This window comes from Lepus europaeus, chromosome 10, assembly GCF_033115175.1.
Source record: "Lepus europaeus isolate LE1 chromosome 10, mLepTim1.pri, whole genome shotgun sequence".
Lineage (NCBI taxonomy): Eukaryota > Metazoa > Chordata > Mammalia > Lagomorpha > Leporidae > Lepus > Lepus europaeus.
In genome coordinates this window covers 85,710,373-85,727,490 of record NC_084836.1, presented here as the reverse complement: position 1 = coordinate 85,727,490, position 17,118 = coordinate 85,710,373, and positions in this window count along the sequence as shown.

The following is a 17,118-nucleotide window of genomic DNA, read 5'->3' as shown; positions in this document are numbered from 1 at the left end:
CATCTTGATTATTTCCTTCTTCTTCTTCTTCTTCTTTTTTTAATTTTTTTGACAGGCAGAGTTAGACAGTGAGAGAGAGACAGAGAGAAAGGTCTTCCTTTTTCTGTTGGTTTAACCCCCAAGTGGCCGCTGCGGCCGCTGTGTTGCGGCTGGCGCGCTGCGCTGATCCAAAGCCAGGAGCCAGGTGCTTCCTCCGGGTCTCCCATGCGGGTGTAGGATTATTTCCTTCTTTGGACCAGTGGAATCAAGGTTGAAGACAACATTCATTTCTTTTTTTAATTTTTTTAAAAGATTTCTTTATTTATTTTTATTTATTATTATTATTATTTTTTTTTTTTTTGACAGGCAGAGTGGATAGTGAGAGAGAGAGAGACAGAGAGAAAGGTCTTCCTTTTGCCGTTGGTTCACCCTCCAATGGCCGCCGCGGTAGGCGCGCTGCGACCTGCACATCGCGCTGATCCGATGGCAGGAGCCCGGTGCTTCTCCTGGTCTCCCATGGGGTGCAGGGCCCAAGGACTTGGGCCATCCTCCACTGCACTCCCTGGCCACGCAGAGAGCTGACCTGGAAGAGGGGCAACCGGGACAGGATCGGTGCCCCGACCGGGACTAGAACCCGGTGTGCCGGCGCCGCAAGGCGGAGGATTAGCCTAGTGAGCCGCGGCGCCGGCCTAAAGATTTCTTTATTTATTTGAAAGAGCTACACAGAGAGAGGAGAGGCGGGGGGGGGGGGGGGAATGAGGGAGAGAGAGAGAGAGGGAGAGAAAGAGAGAGAGAGAGAGTTTCAATCCACTGGTTCACTCCCCAGGTGGCCTCAACAGAGCTGCGCTGGTCCGAAGCCATGAGCCAGGAGCTTCTTCCAGGTCTCCCACATTGGTACAGGGGCCCAAGGATTTGGGCCATCTTCTAGTGCTTTCCCACAGAGCTGGATTGGAAGTAGAACAGCCAGGATTAGAACTGGTGCCCAGATGGGATGCTGACACTGCAGGCAGCAGCTTTACCTGCTATGCCACAGCACTGGCCCCAACATTCATTTCTCTGCATGCAGGATGCTGTCGTACCCTGCCCACTCGCTCGGCATTCACCTGCAAATGCCTCTTCCTAGAATAGTTGTGATTCTGCTTAGGGGCTTATTATTGCCTATACACAAGCAAAACTGAACTGCCATGTTAATGCCCTTGGAGGCATCACGCAAGGATAGCAAAGAGTCAGAGTGCTTGCCTACTCGGATTTCTTCCATGCCGGTCTGTCGGGATGACTCTGAAGGGTCTGTTCCACACCCTATCTCACAGCTCCCCAGTGGGATTGAGGTCTGGATGTTCACGGGGGTAATGTGCTTCATAAAGTGCCCTGTTTCAACTGCCCTTCCTTCTCTGTCTTACCCCGCATGCACACACATACTCCCCTGTTGGGATCTTCCTCATATTAATCCACTTGTGTGTGAGTCCTTTTCTCCAGTTTTGCCTCTGAGGGGTTAAGGCTCACAGATGAAGGGGACTAGGCATCGGAATATGCTGGCGTAAGGAAGTATAAGGCCCTCAACACGAAAAGGCATCAGTTTTGAGAACTGCTAAGTGTGATAATATCATAATGATGCTCTAAAGAAAATAAATAAATGAAAAGAAACAGGAAATGCTTCAATTCCCTCTCCTGGAATTTAATTACAATTTTGCTTCCTCTTTAGTACCCTAAATCTTTCAATCACCCTCTGTGAGGGACACAAATGAAAACAAACATAGATGAAAGGACATTGGGATTATATGATTGGCTGGGGAGATAAAGGTCTATCTGCTTTGCCTCACCGACCATTCTTAACTTGATTCTCCTTTGGGGAGGGTATTCATTTTCTTATTTTTAATGTTGAATTAACTTGTAGTACTTATGCATTTTAGGGGACATGGGGACACAATATAAACCATTCTGGAAACCAATCTTTCCCATTCCTTATTTTTAACTTGCATTTGGGTTTTAAGTGCTTTGTACAGATGACAAACATTATCATGAATTATAGTCATCATGCAATGCTACAGAGCACAACACCGCAATGCATTTTGATCCTCATTATCCAAGCTTTTCTTGACCCTCCCAAAACTTCCCCAGCTCCTAATAAGTTTTATTTTAAATTCACATTGGATATGTATTATATTAACATGTATTTCTAAAAATACCTATTGTTAATTTTTAACTTCCATGTATGAGCGAACAGGCAATATGCATCTTTCTGTCTCTGACTTATTTCACTTAATGTAATGATCTTCAGTTTCGCTAGTTTTGCTGCAAATGTCAGCACTTTATTCTTTTTTATTGGTGGATAATATTCCATTGTGAACATACACTACATTTTCCTTATTTATTCATCCACTGATGCACATGAATGTTGATTCTGTATCTTTGCTATGATGAATAATGCTGCAATGAACGAGGAAGTGCAGGTACTTTTTTCTTATACTGACTTCATTTTCTTGGGTTATATACCCAGAATAGGATTAGCTGAGTCATGTGGTAGATCTGCTTAGAGTTTTTTGAGCATCTCTTCCATTATACTAGTTTGTCTTCCTATCAGTAGTGCATAAGGACTCATCTTTTCCACATCCTTGTCGCCATTTTTTTTTTTTTTAAGATTTACTTATTGATTTGAAAGGCAGAGTTACAGAGAGGCAGAGGCAGAGAGAAAGGGAAAGAGAGAGAGAGAGAGAGAGAGAGAGAGAGAGAGAGAGAGATCCTCCATCTGCTGGTTCACTCTCCAAATGGCCACAATGGCTAGAGCTGGGCTGATCCGAAGCCAGGAGCCTGGAGCTTCCCCTGAGTTTCCCACATGGGTGCAGGGGCCCAAGGACTTTGGGCCATTTTCTATTGCTCTCCCAGACCACAGCAGAAAGCTGGAGGTCAGAAGTGGAGCAGCCAGGATTTGAATGGTGCCCATATGGGATGCCGGCACTGCAGTTGATAGCTTTACCTGCTATGCCACAGCATCAGCTCCACCACTGTTTTTTGTCCTTTTAAAAATAACCATCATAACTAGAGTAAGATGTGCCTCTTTATGGTTTTGATTTATACTTTCTGATGGCTAGTGATGTTGAGTATTTATATTTTTATTGATTATTTATATTTCCTCTTTCAAAATATTTGTTAATTTGTCTCATTTGCTTTGAAAAGCAGAGAAGGAGACAGAAAGAGAGAGAGAGAGAGAGAGAGAGAGAGAGAGAGAGAGAGAGAGAAATTGATTGATCTCATCTGCTGGTTCATTCCCCTAAATGTCCACAATAGCCAGAGCCAGGTCAGGTCGAAGCCAGGATCCAGGAACTGAACATGAGTCTACCACATGGGTAGCAGGAACCCAACTACTTGAAGCAGGAAACCGACTGTGGAGCATAGCCAGGTCTTGAACTCAGGCTCCCTGATATGGGATGCAGGTGTCACAAGCTACATCTTAACTACTGTGCCAAATGTATTTGTATTTCTTCTGGGAAATGTCCATTCACATCTTTTGCCCATTTCTTGATTGGTTGTTTTGAGGTTTTTGAATTTCTTATATGTTATCAATACTTTGCCAAATGTATCATTTGTAAATATTTTTCTTTTTCTTAAGATTTTATTTATTTATTTGAGAGGTAGATTTACAGACAGAGAGAGGGAGAGACAGAGAGAGAGGTCTTCCATCCTCTGGTTCACTCCTCAGATGGCCTCAATGGTCAGAGCTGAGACGATCTGAAGCCAGGAGCCAGGGGCTTCCTCTGCGTCTCCCACGCAGGTGCAGGAGCCAAAGCACTTGGGCCATCTTCCAGTGCCCTCCTGGGCCATAGCAGAGAGCTGGATCAGAAGAGGAACAGCTGGAACTTAAACCGGCACGCATATGGGATTCCGGTGCCACAGGTGGAGGCTTAGCCCACCACACACAGTGCCAGCCTGCAGTGCTTTTCCTTATTTTGTAGGATGTCTCTTCATTCTGTTGGTTATTTCCTTTGCTCTGCAGTAACTTTGTAGTTTGATATAGTTCCATTTGTCTATTTTTGCTTTTGCAGCCTATGCTATTGTGGTCTTAACCAACCAACCAACCAACCAACCAACCAAAAAACACTGCCTATGCCAATGTGTTGTTTTTCTTTCTTTCTTCTAATAGTTTCACTATTACATTTAGGTCTTTGGTCCACTTTGAACTGATGCATGAGGTGACAGATGGGGATTGTGGCTTGTTTCAGTCTTTTGTATGTGGATATCTGTTTCCCTTGCTCCATTTTTAAAGTGACTGTCGACTGTCTTTGCTCCAGGATATGCTTTTGATTCATTTGTCTAAGATAAATTGTTTGTAGAAATGTGTATTAATTTCTCAGATTTCTATGCTGTTTCATTGACCTAAGTATGTCTCTATGCCAGTACTATGCTGTTTTTTTTTCTGAATAGCTCTGTATATGTCTTTTTTTTTTTAATTTTTTTTTTTTAACAGGCAGAGTGGACAGTAGAAGGAGACAGAGAGAAATGTCTTCCTTTTGCCGTTGGTTCACCCTCCAATGGCCACCGCGGTAGGCGCGCTGCGGCCGCCGCACCGCGCTGTTCCGATGGCAGGAGCCAGGTGCTTCTCATGGTCTCCCATGGGGTGCAGGGCCCAAGGACTTGGGCCATCCTCCACTGCATTCCCTGGCCACAGCAGAGAGCTGGCCTGGAAGAGGGGCAACCGGGACAGGATCGGTGCCCCGACCAGGACTAGAACCCGGTGTGCTGGCGCCGCAAGGCGGAGGATTAGCCTACTGAGCCGCGGTGCCGGCAGCTCTGTAGATGTCTTGACATATAGTATTAAAGTGCATCCAACTTTGTTTCTTTTGTCCAAGATTAATTCTTAATTGAATGGGATTGCATTGAATCTGTAAATAACTTTGGAAAATGGGGAGATTTTAATGATTTTATTTCTCCCAATCCATGAGCATGGAAAGTCTTTTAATTTCTTGTGTATCTTGCTCGATTTCTTTCATAAATGTTTTGTGGGACTGGTGCCATGGAGCAGTGGGTTAATCCTCTACCTGGGGCACTGGGCGCCGCTTCGAGTCCTGGCTGCTCCACTTCTGATCCAGCTCTCTGCTATGGACTGGGAAAGCAAAGATGGCCCAGGTCCTTGAGCCCCTGCACCCACATGGGAAACTGGGAAGAAGCGCCTGGCTCCTGTATTTGGATCGACGCATTTCTGGGTGTTGCAGACATTTGGGGAATGAACCAGCGGAGGGAAGACCTTTCGCTCTGTCTCTCCCTCTCAGTGTCTATAACTTTATCTCTCAAAATAAGCAAAAGCTTGAAAGAAATGTTTTGCAATTTTCATTGTAGAAATCTTTTACAAACGGTTTTTCCTAAGGAATTTTATTTTTTAATAAGTATGAATAGGACTATTCTTTTATGTTCTTTCTCAACAAGTTTGTTATTGGAATATAAAACTACTGCTGATTTTGACTTTGATTTTATTTCCTAGAACTTTATTGAATTGTGTAATAGTCTCCTGGTGAAATCTTTTGTTTTTTTTTTTTCTATATAAAATTGTGTCATTTACAAATGCTGACAACTTGACTTCTTCCTTTCATATTTGTATTTCTTTTATTTATTTCTACTGCCTAACTGGTTTCACTAAAAGTCCCAGTGTTATACTGAATAAGAGCATTGAGATTGGACATCCTTCTCTGGTTCTAGATCTTAGAGGAAATGGTTTCAGCTTTTACTCATTTGATGTTATATTGGCTGTGGTTTTGTCATATGTAGTGTTAGTTATGTTGAGGTATGTTTCTTCTAATTTGTTAAATTTTTGTTAATAGAAAATGACTGTTGAATATTTAATCCTATTTCTGCATTCATTGAGATGATCACATGATTTTTTTGATATTTTCTGGAGGTATGATGTTTTATGTTTATTGATTTGCATTTGTTGAACCATCCTGCATCCCTGGGATAAATCCAGTTTTGGTCAGAGTCAATGATCTTTATGAAATTTTGTTTAATTTAATTTGCTAGTATTTTACTGATAAATTTTACATCTATGTTCATTAAGGGCAATGGTATCTAGTTTTCTTTTTTGTTGTGTTCTCTGATTTTAAAACCAAGGCAATGCTGGCCTTGAAGAATGAATTCAGAAAGATTCCCTGAAATATTTTGGATTAATTTTGAGAAGAATTGAAGTTAGTTCTTTATTAAAAGTTTGCCAGAATTTTGCATTGAAGACCTATGGTATTGGGCTTTTCTTTGTTTGGAGATTTTTTTATTACTGGTTCTATCTCATTAGTTGTTACTGATCCATTCAGATTTTCTTTGTCTTCATGGTTCTTTATTGGTAAATTATGTGCATGAAGAAATTTATCCATTTCTTCTAGGTTTTCAAATTTGTTGCCATATAGTTATTCATTAATAGGCCATGCTGATCCTTTGTATTTCTGTGATATCGCTTATAATATCTCCTTTTTCATCTCTGATTTTATTTATCTGAGTCTTCTCTCTTGTATTAGCTAAAGGTCTGTTGAGTTTATCGTTAAAACACAAGTATTCATTTTATTGATCAGTTATAATGTTTTCTTAGTTACTATTTCTTTTATTTCTGCTATGATCTTTATTATTTCTTTCCTTTTACGACCTTTGAGTTTGGTTTATTCTTGATTTTCAAAGTCCTTGAGATACATTGTTAGGTTGTTTACTGGATATCTTTCTATTTTTTTGATGAAGGCATTTATTACCAAAAACTTTCCTCTTGGTAATATTTTTGCTTTATACCATACATTTTGGTAAGTTCTGTTTTCATTCCAAGGAAGTTTTAAAATATTTATTTATTTTAAAGAGAGGGTGAGAGTGAGAGTGAGAGGTGAGAGAGATTTTCAGAGAACGTTCATGTGCTGATATACTTCCCAAATGGCCCAGACTGGATTAGGCCAAAGCCATGAGCCAAGAACTCAATTCACATTTCCCACAGGGGTGGCAGGAACTCAAGCACTTTAGCTGTCACCTGCTGCCTTTCAGGGTATGCGTTAGCAGAAAGCTGGAATTGGGAGCAGAGCCCAGGCTTGAATCTAGGCACTCTGATATGGTATGTGGGTGTCTCGACTGGTAGCTTAACCAGTAGGCCAAATACCTGCTCCTTAAGGAATTTTTAAATTTCTCTTTTTATTTCCTCAATAATGCATTTATTCATTCAAAATTATATTGTTCTGTCTCCATGTACATATATAATTTCTAGAATTTCTTTTATTGTTGACTTCTAATTTTATTCTACTAGGGTCAGTAGATATGATTTTAATTTTTTGAATTTATTGAGACTTGTTTTACTTCTTAATATATGATCCATTCTTGAGAATATTCCATGTGCTGATGAAGAAGAGCATGCACTTGGCAGCTGTTGATGGAATATTCTGTAAATGTCTATTAGATCCATTTGATATATGGTATAGTTTAACTCTGATAGTTCTTTGTTGATTTTCTGTCTGAATGTTCTGTCTATTGATGAAAGTTGAGTGTTGAAGTCCCCCACTATTGTTGTACTGGAACTTAGCTCTCCATTTATTTCCATTAATGCTTGTTTTTAAAAATTGCATCCTCCAGCTTTAGGTGTCTATACATTGGCAGCCATCATATCTTTTTGTTGAATTGATCTCTTCATCATTATGAAGAGACTGTATTTGTTTCTTTTTATAGTTTTTCTCTAAACATCTATTCTGTCCACTATAAATATTGATATTCCTTATCACTTTTGATTTCCATTTTCAAAGAGTATTTTTTCCATACTTTCACTTTCAGTCTGTGACTATCTTTACTGGTGAATCCATTCAGACAATCTATTTTAATTGGGGAATTTCATCCATTTATATTCAGCGTGGTGCTGTCATTTTTTTCTTTAAATTTTCTTCTGTTTGTTTTGAAAATCCTTTATTCTTTTCCTAGTGGATTTTATATTTTCAAAATGATAGTTATCTTTTTTTGTTTCTGTATGTAGGACATTACCTGTTTAAAAAGGCTGGTCTGGTGGTGGCGAATTCCTTTGGTTTTTGCTTCTCTTGGAAAAACTTTGTCCTTCATTTATAAAAGATAGCTTCACTCAGTAAAGCATTCTTGGCTGATAGTACTTTTCTTTCAGAGCTACAAATATATCATTCCATTCACTCCTCATCTGCAAGGTTTCTTTTGAAAAATCTGTTTTTAACTTAATGCAGGTTTCCTTGAAAGTAACCTGGCACTCTTTTTTTTTTTTTGAAAACTTCAGAATTCTCTTCTTGTATACTTTTGAGAGTTTGACTAGAATATGTCATGGTGATGTTTTCTGCCTATGCCTAATAGGAGTCCTCTGGATCTCTTGTACATAGATGTTCATATCTGTTTTCAGATTAGGGAAGTTTTCAGCTATCATTTTTTTCAACTTTTATTTAATAAATATATATTTCTAAAGTACAACTTTTGAATTATAGCAGCTTTTCCCCCCCATAACCTCCATCCCATCCGCAACCATCTCATCTCCCACTCCCTCTCCCATCCCATTCTTCATCATGATTCATTTTCAATTATCTTTATATACAGAAGATCAACTTAATATATACTAAGTAAATATTTCAACAGACTGCACCCACACAGACACACAAAGTATAGAGTACTGTTTGAGTAATAGTTTTACCATTAATTTGCATAGTACAACACATTAAGGACAGAGGTCCTAGATGGGGAGTAAGTGCACAGTGACTCCTGTTGTTGATTTAACAATTGATACTCTTATTTATGACGTAAGTAATCACCCGAGGCTCTTGTCATGAGCTGCCAAGGCTATGGAAGCCTCTTGAGTTCACCAACTCTGATCTTACTTGGACAAGACCATATTCAAACTATAAGTTCTCTCCTCCCTTCAGAGAAAGGTACCCTGTTCTTTTATGGCCCGTTCTTTCCACTGGGGTCTCACTCACAGAGATCTTTCATTTAGGTCACTTTTTTGGCCATAGTGTCTTGTCTTTCCATGCCTGAGAAACTCTGATGGGCTTTTTAGCCAGATCAGAATACCTTAAGGGCTGATTCTGAGGCCAGAATGCTGTTTAGGGCATTTGCCATTCTATGAGTCTGCTGTGTATCCTGCTTCCCATGTAGGATCATTCTCCCCTTTTTAATTCTTGAATAGTTTTTGTGTGGCTTTATTTTTCTCCTCTCTCTCGGGAAATCCCATTATATGAATATTAATTCATTTAATGGTGTTCAGAGATCTTGGATCTTGGAGGCTATTTTTATTCTTTTTTTTAATTTTCATTCTTTTTAAATTCTTTTCCCTCCCTCCCTCATGCCTGCCTGCCTGCTTGCCTTCCTTCCTTCCTTTCCTTACTGAATATTTCAAAAGACCTGTCTTTAAGTTGAGGAATTATTTCTTCTGCTTCATCTAATCTGTTGCTGCAAGTTTCAATTGTATTTTTATTTCATGTATTAAATTCTTCATATATAAGATTTCTGTTTGGTTCTTTTTCAAGATCTTTATCTCTACTGAATTTCTCAGTGACACATTGATTTCCCAATTTGGTTTCACTGTTTATTTGTATTATCTTTTATCTCTTTGAGTATCCTGTAACCATTCTTCTGAATTCTGTACCATGCAGTTCATCAATTTTGTTTTATTTGTCATCTGATCCTAAAGCATTTTTGGACTCCATTTGGGATATAGTTGCTTTGTTTCTTCATATTTCTTGTATACCTATGTTGATATTTGTGTGTCTGGCAGATCACTGTTTTTAGCACTCTTCAAGGGTGGCTTTTGTAGCTTTAATACTTTATTTTTACTGAAGATATGTCTTCAGATATCCATTTTGTATGACACTTTGGCTTCGCTTTTAGTTGGTTTCCATATTATAGTTTCCCCATACCTGCATACATTGTCATGAACAGTGGCAGTGGAAATGTTTTAGGGTATGCTTAGTGCAGAGAGGGGTTTTCTGGTTCCCTAGCATACAGCCTCCCAGCAACTGTCCATGCGAAGACCCACTGTCATGTAAGTGACACTGGAGCTGTAAGCAGGTGGGTGTTTGCACAGTCCTGAGCATGTTACCAAGTATGTGCATAGTTCTGAGCAGTGTTGGAAAGCCTGGCTGGGATTACAGAAACATTGATTGGGAGACCTGATGTGCCTGGTCTCAGCAGTCACGAGGATGTCTCAGGTGCTATGGGCAGAAGAGGGAATAGAAGGAGAATGAACCCAAATGTAAAGGTGCAGGCGCCCCTATGTCTAGAGTCTTGAGTACAGAATACCTTTGCTGTTCTGCATCCCCTACCCCCTGTAGAACAAAACAGTATATAGGCTAGGGTGCTATGTTCCTTGTTGTTCTGCTTGGCCTAATTGAATTCCTGACTCTGCAATCTTTCTTTGCTAATGTGATAAAATACCTGTGGGTTCCCTGTCCTGGGGCTATGCAGAGATATCTGTCCCTTAGGGCAATATGGATGACAACAGTGACTCCTTTCTTAAGATGATGCATACTGCTACAGCCTGTGTTCCTGGCATTGGAGAGAATAAAATATGAGATCCTTTTCTGAATAAAAGTGATCAACCATGATATCTTGAAATAGCTCTGATTATTGAACTCCTGAATTGTGGTGACTGTGGATTTCTCCTCTATCAGGGATTGCCTGCTAAGGTGCAGATGAACTCTGCACATTTGCCCTAGCTCCTGAAATGGGGATTTTCCTTAGTTTTTGGAATTACTGATTGGCTTTGTTGCTCTCTCTAAGCTGCCAGCTGTCCTATGTTTCTGTTTCCCAGTGGGTTCCCATAGTGCTTAGACACTCACCTCAAACTACAGTTATATCTGTTGTTTGACTTCTCTCTCTGGAGTAAGAGGCAGACACTGGGTACCTCTATTTGGCCATCTTGTAAAACCAAGTGATTAATATTCAACGTTTTATTCTAAGAGAAAACTATTAATACAGTTTGGATATACCTTCAAACAAATATACGTCACAAAGGAGATATATGCATTAATCTTAGAAATCATGATTTTGTGTGAATTAATTTCCACACCTGCAATATTCCTTTTATACAGAATGCTCCTCATGGGATGACAATTTGTTGTTCCCTACTTAATGTCAACTATATACACACACACACACACACACTCCTTTGCATTTTCTCCCTAATCCGTAATATTATTCAGCTTTTCACTAAGGGAGAAAATTAAGTGCTATACCACACGTGGAGTAGGAAAAATCACATCTGTCATTAACAGGTATGAGCTACTCCATCCTCTGTGATCTGTAGCCATGATTCCATTTACAAAATCTGTTGAAAATAATGTCACTAGTGCCTAGAGGGTCTTTTGGTTCAAATTTCACTTAAAATATAGATGAGAAAGCTGAGGCTCAGAGAAAGTGAGTCTGCAGGGCTGGATAGTAACATTCTCTTTGGCCAATGTTCGGCCAACTCTACCTGCTGCCTCCCTTCTACTGGGCAAGTGTGTATATTAGAGCCTGTGTGTCAAGAACACACAGGAGGAGACCAACCAGAGCTGGCACCCTGGCCCCTTCTTCAAAGGACAAAGTGAGAAAATGCCCTACTCCTCCAGCCCTCCTCTCTAGAAGTATGGGTGCTGATGATGGGTGGAGGTGATAGTAGCTGTGAGGCCACCCCATAACTACCCATAACACCCCATGCACATAGGGGCATTTGAGTCTGCTCAAATGCTGAGTACTTTGTGTAATTCTTAATCACTGCATCTGGTGACTAGGACTTTGGACGGCTACATAAGCCCTACCCAGTTATGTTCTAGGTTGACTATATTTACTTTTCAAACCTTTCACATTGATGCTCTTATAATGCGGTCTCCTTGTGACTCCTAATGGGTTTCATTCTTTTGACAACTATTCACTGAGATAAATAGTTTCCCATTTTTCATTTGCACTGCTAATAGCCATTTCCTAAGCATTTTAATGTTTGTTGGTCTTGAATAATAGTCACTCCATGCATAGCATTCCCTTTCCCTCAACTCAGACAAATGCAACCATCCATTTAAAGATGTGCACCTGTGCTTTTTGCTTAGCAAAATCCCAAGCTACAGGGATTCTACAATACTCTGCAAAACAGCACACTTGGCCTTTGTGTTACATGCACTTATGACCACATTTTATGATTATTCCATGGAGTTGCTGTGGCATAACACTTCTGAATTAAGTCTGAATGATGCTGGCATAGCAGAGACAAGAGTAGAAACTTTAATAGAGCATCCAGTGTCATAAGGTATAAAGTTTACTATGCATACTATATGAATAGTCACCTATGCTGCTTAAAACTACAACTAGAGTAGTTCATAAATGACAAAAAAGAAGATTGTTATGTTTCTCTCAACATTTCTGTGCATGAGGACAGGTCTTGACAGTATCTTAGAGGGTTGGTAATTTGGTTTCAGGTGGGACCGTGTGATTCCTATTGTCTCAGCATGACTGGAAAACCTTTTCATATTTTTAATGGGAAAATAATACAATGTCTACATCCATTCCTTTGGTAGTCAGCTAATAGTGTGGTCCCACTATTTGCTTGAACAAAAGGTAGCATTACTTTTGTCTTCATTGAATTATATCAGGGTAATTTTCTTTTGTAGTATTGTATTAGAGAAACTAATATACAGTTTTATTTTCTTTTATTTAAGCATATAACATATTCTTATAAGTCTAGTAGAGTATATTTATTCCATAAAAGTTACTTTGAATTCTTTTTAGATGAATTTTCTTGAATACTTATATGGGGGTACTTCCAAATGCAAAAAATTTGAGCAAAAATTTTTAAAATCAATGCACAGTTTTTCCACAAATTCCTTGAAGTTCGCTATTATTTTGAAACAGATATATTCCAGAGAAGAAAGTTCAGATAATTCTTTTGTATTAGTTAGATCTTGCTATATGAAAATAATAAAAAGACTATTGGCATAAATCACTAAACATTTTTTCACTTATACATTAGCTGTCCAAGCTAATGTGGTTCTGTTTCAGCCTTGGAGGTTGAGTACAGGGTATAGGTCTGTGCCACAGTCTGACCCAGCTCGGGGTCCGTGGTTAACCAGGGCAGTGTTTTCATGTCAGAAGTTGGAAGTTTCCAGATAGGAAAATGAAAACAAGAGGTGCCTTTTATGACCTGAATGCTAGGGGCTGGAGTTGTGGCATAGCAGGGAAAGCTGCTATCTGGGATGTCGACCCAAATGGGGGCAGGTTCCAGACCTGGATGTTCCACTTCTGATTCAGCTCCCTTCTAATGGCCTGAGTAAAGCAGCAGAAAATGTCCTAAGTACTTTGGGCCCTTGCCATCCACGCGGGAGACCTGGTTGAAGCTCCTGGCTCCTTGAAGGCTGTTGCAGATGTTTGTGGGATGAACTAGTGGGTGAAGGACCTCTCTCTCTCTCTCTCTCTCTCTCTCTCTCTCTCTCTCTCCATCTATGTCACTCTCTGAAACTCTGCCTTTCAAATAAAAAAAAAAATTTCTCTTTTATTAAAAAATGACCTGAACTTGTAAAATGTCACTTCTGTCCACATTTCACTGGACAAATCAATTTACCCAGCAGACCAACATCAATGACACTAGGAAAAACACTTATATAACCATGCTTCTGCTTTAAAAATGCAACTAAGGGTGGACATTTAACATAGCAGTTAAGATGTTGCTCAGTATGCCTGCATCCAATATCATTGCATGTAGTTTCAAGTCATGGCTGCAATTCCGTCCCAGCTTCCTGCTAATACACATCCTGGGAGGCAGCAGCAGTGGCTACTCTGGTTGTCCCTGCCATTCATATGGAAACCTTGATGTGTTTCCAGCTCCTGGCTTCTTCCTGGCCCAGTCTTGGTTGTTGCTGGCATTTGGGGAGTAAACCAGTGAACAGGATCACCTTCTCTCTCTGCCTTTCTCCCTTTTTCTGTCTAACTTTGAAATAATTAAAAAAAAAAAAACTTTTAAAAATGCAATGAACAACAGAATCTGTTATTTAAATCTAAAGTTCAGGAAATGTTTTTTAATGTAGTAATCATGCTATCATCAAATATCAAAACAAAAGACAAAGAAAATAGAACAAAAGTAGTACCTTTGTCAGACTGTTATCCAATTTATCTCATTTCATGTTTTATTTTTATTTTCTTCTTAAAGTCAGAAACATTTTCATAGTGTGGAGGAAGTTAAAGCAGAATATCAGCAAATGATGTAACTAATTTTTAATGCTTTGTTAAATTGAAAGTTGCTCAAACTCAGTTAATGAAATTACATTGATATTTAAATATATTGAAATGTAATTTCATGTTTCTGTACTTACTGATCATTATATGTGGGATTTAAAAATGTCTTTTTTGAAATTTATCATGGAAAGTTCTTTTAGATTACTTTGTAGTTTCTTACACATATCGCATATACATCTATATTGGGCATATTGATTTTTTTTTGACAGGCAAAGTTAGACAGTGAGAGAGAGAGAGACAGAGAGAAAGGTCCTCCTTTTTCTGTTGGTTCACCCCCCAAGTGGCTGCTACCACCGGCGTGCTGCGCTGATCCGAAGCCAGGAGCCAGGTTCTTCCTCCTGGTCTCCCATGCGGGTGCAAGGCCCAAGGACCTGGGCCATCCTCCACTGCCTTCCCGGGCCACAGCAGAGAGCTGGACTGGAAGAGGAGCAACTGGGACAGAATCCGGCACCCTGACTGGGACTAGAATCCAGAGTGCTGGTGCCGCAGGTGGAGGATTAGCCTATTGAGCCATGGTGCCGGCCGGCATATTGATTTTTTGATTTATCCATTGGTGATGAAGATTGGATAGGGATAGGTGATAATTATATATGAGAAAAAATATTAATCTACCCTCTACAAAATATTTTAAATTTATTTATTTCAATTTATTTGAAAGGCAGAGAGAAAGAGAGAGACAGATTTATTGATTTTCAATGTGCTGGTTCATTTTGCAAATGCCCCCAACACCAGGGCTGAGTCGGGCTTTAACTAAAAGCCTGGACTCACTCCAAGTCTCCCACATGGTAGCAGGGACTTAAATACTTGAACCATTACCTACTGTCTCGCATGGTACACATTAGCAGGAAGCTGGAAGCAGAGTTGGGATTCAAACCCAAGAACTCTGATAAGGGATACAGGCATCCTGAGTGGTGGACCAAGTGCCTGCCCCCAGAGTGGTTTTATAACACTGTTTCACCTAATGAGAAAGGTGAGTCTCAAATAGTACTTGCCCAGGGACTTGCTGTTTATGAAGAAAGAATAGGTGTAGTCAACAGTATTCCCATATATAAAAACCAGTAAGTGAATCCTATACTCTTTTCATGCACTGTTCTGCTGTTCTGACTGTACAGTTGCAGAAAGCTTCGTATTAATAGTGTTTTCATTCCTTAGCTATTAATTGTTTTAATTCAAAATGTTAAATTTTAACTGTGCATCTTCTATTCTAAAATAGACTGTAGGGATATTTCCCTACTGTTCAATAGATTCACATTGTGATTTCCTTTACTCTTTTGTTAGTATCATGTAGTTCTTTTTTTCCTTCCTGGGGATTGCAGATGGTCACTGAATAATTTTTATTTAAATAACTATTAAGATATCTCCCATGATTTCTTGTGATCAACTTCATTATGTATTGCATATGGTTATAGATACGCTTTCATTAGTGTAGTGACCCGGAGCCATGAATGTGTACAGAATACATGTATAAAAGCTGTGTAAATACAAGAATGCAGACATCCCCTCACTTTTCACTTTCTTTTTTCCCCTCAGAAAAATAAACCTATTAATAAGCTTATGAATACCAAAATTTAATGATCAGCAAGCTACCATCTTGATGTTAAGTAATACAACTTGTAAAACTGTTACAGCCAACAACACTGTTTTTGAAACATGATTATAAAAGTAGGCTTTGACCCCATTTTCAAACAACTTATGGATCTTAAAGAGGATAAGAAAAATAAGGACCCATTACACAATGAAATTTAAATACAATTGTGGAAGTTTTATACAGTTGTTAATGGATTACTCATTGCTTTCATGCTTTTACTTGATTGGAAGATAAAAAGAACAGAAACCACTTAGACCATTTGTATTTTATTAAAGTGAGTTGGAATTCAAGAGGACATCTGATTCCATTAAAACAGCCAAGAGTTTCCTGAAAGCAGATGGCATTTTTAAGCCAGAAGACATTCTTTGAGAATCTTGAGACATATAATTTATCTGAATGCATGTTGCCCTCCTCTGTGATTTCCTCGATGATAGGAACAACCAGGGGACTTCAAAAGAATGTCAAAAATATAATTAAAAAATAAATCTGGGAGTGAGTGTTTGGCCTAGCAGTTATGCTGCCTGTTAGGATGCCCAGGGCCCATATTAGAGTACCTGGGTTCCAGTGTTAGCTCCATTCCTGATTCTAACTTCCTGCTATTGCATACTCTAGGAGGCAGCAGATGATGGCTCAAGTAATTGAGTCCCTGCTATGTACATGCAAGACCTGGATGCATTTCTGGCCTCCTGGGTTCAATTTGACCTAGTCTTGAGCTTTGCAGGCGTTTGGGAATGTGTTTCCCTCCACCCCCCAAATAAAAAAAAAAAAATCAACACAAAGCATTCTAGATATTTTAAAGGTTAAGTTTGATGCAAAAAAATTTAGAAATTAATGTATTACTTTATAATACTAATTTCCATGTACTTTTTGAAGATTGCTTGTAAGTCATACTCATAGCCTTCCTTCCTTAGTACAGAACTGGCAATAAAGTAGTTGTTCAATCTTAATATCTTAAGATAGTAGACAGAAGTAAATCTTAATGATGTTATGTGAAGTTTTATGGAAAGTATTTTATACCCAACACTTTTTGTCTTTTTTTGATCTACACATGCTAAAATACAAATAAATTACTGCTAGTTTTGTTGATTTTTGAAGATTCAACTTAGATTGTATTTGTTTTAAATCCATGGGTTTTAGACATTAAGAAAAATACTGCCCTGTCGAAAAATGGGTAAACAATGCAGTGGATTAAAATTAACACCTTAGAAAGTAAACTAAGCATGATTCAGTGTTTTTTATTTTGACAAAAAGTCTGTGCTTCAAGTTTTTAAACTTTAAAATTGAAAACATAGGTTTTAAGGTCCATAAAACAGGCTTGTGATTGGCTACTCTGTGGGAACATATTT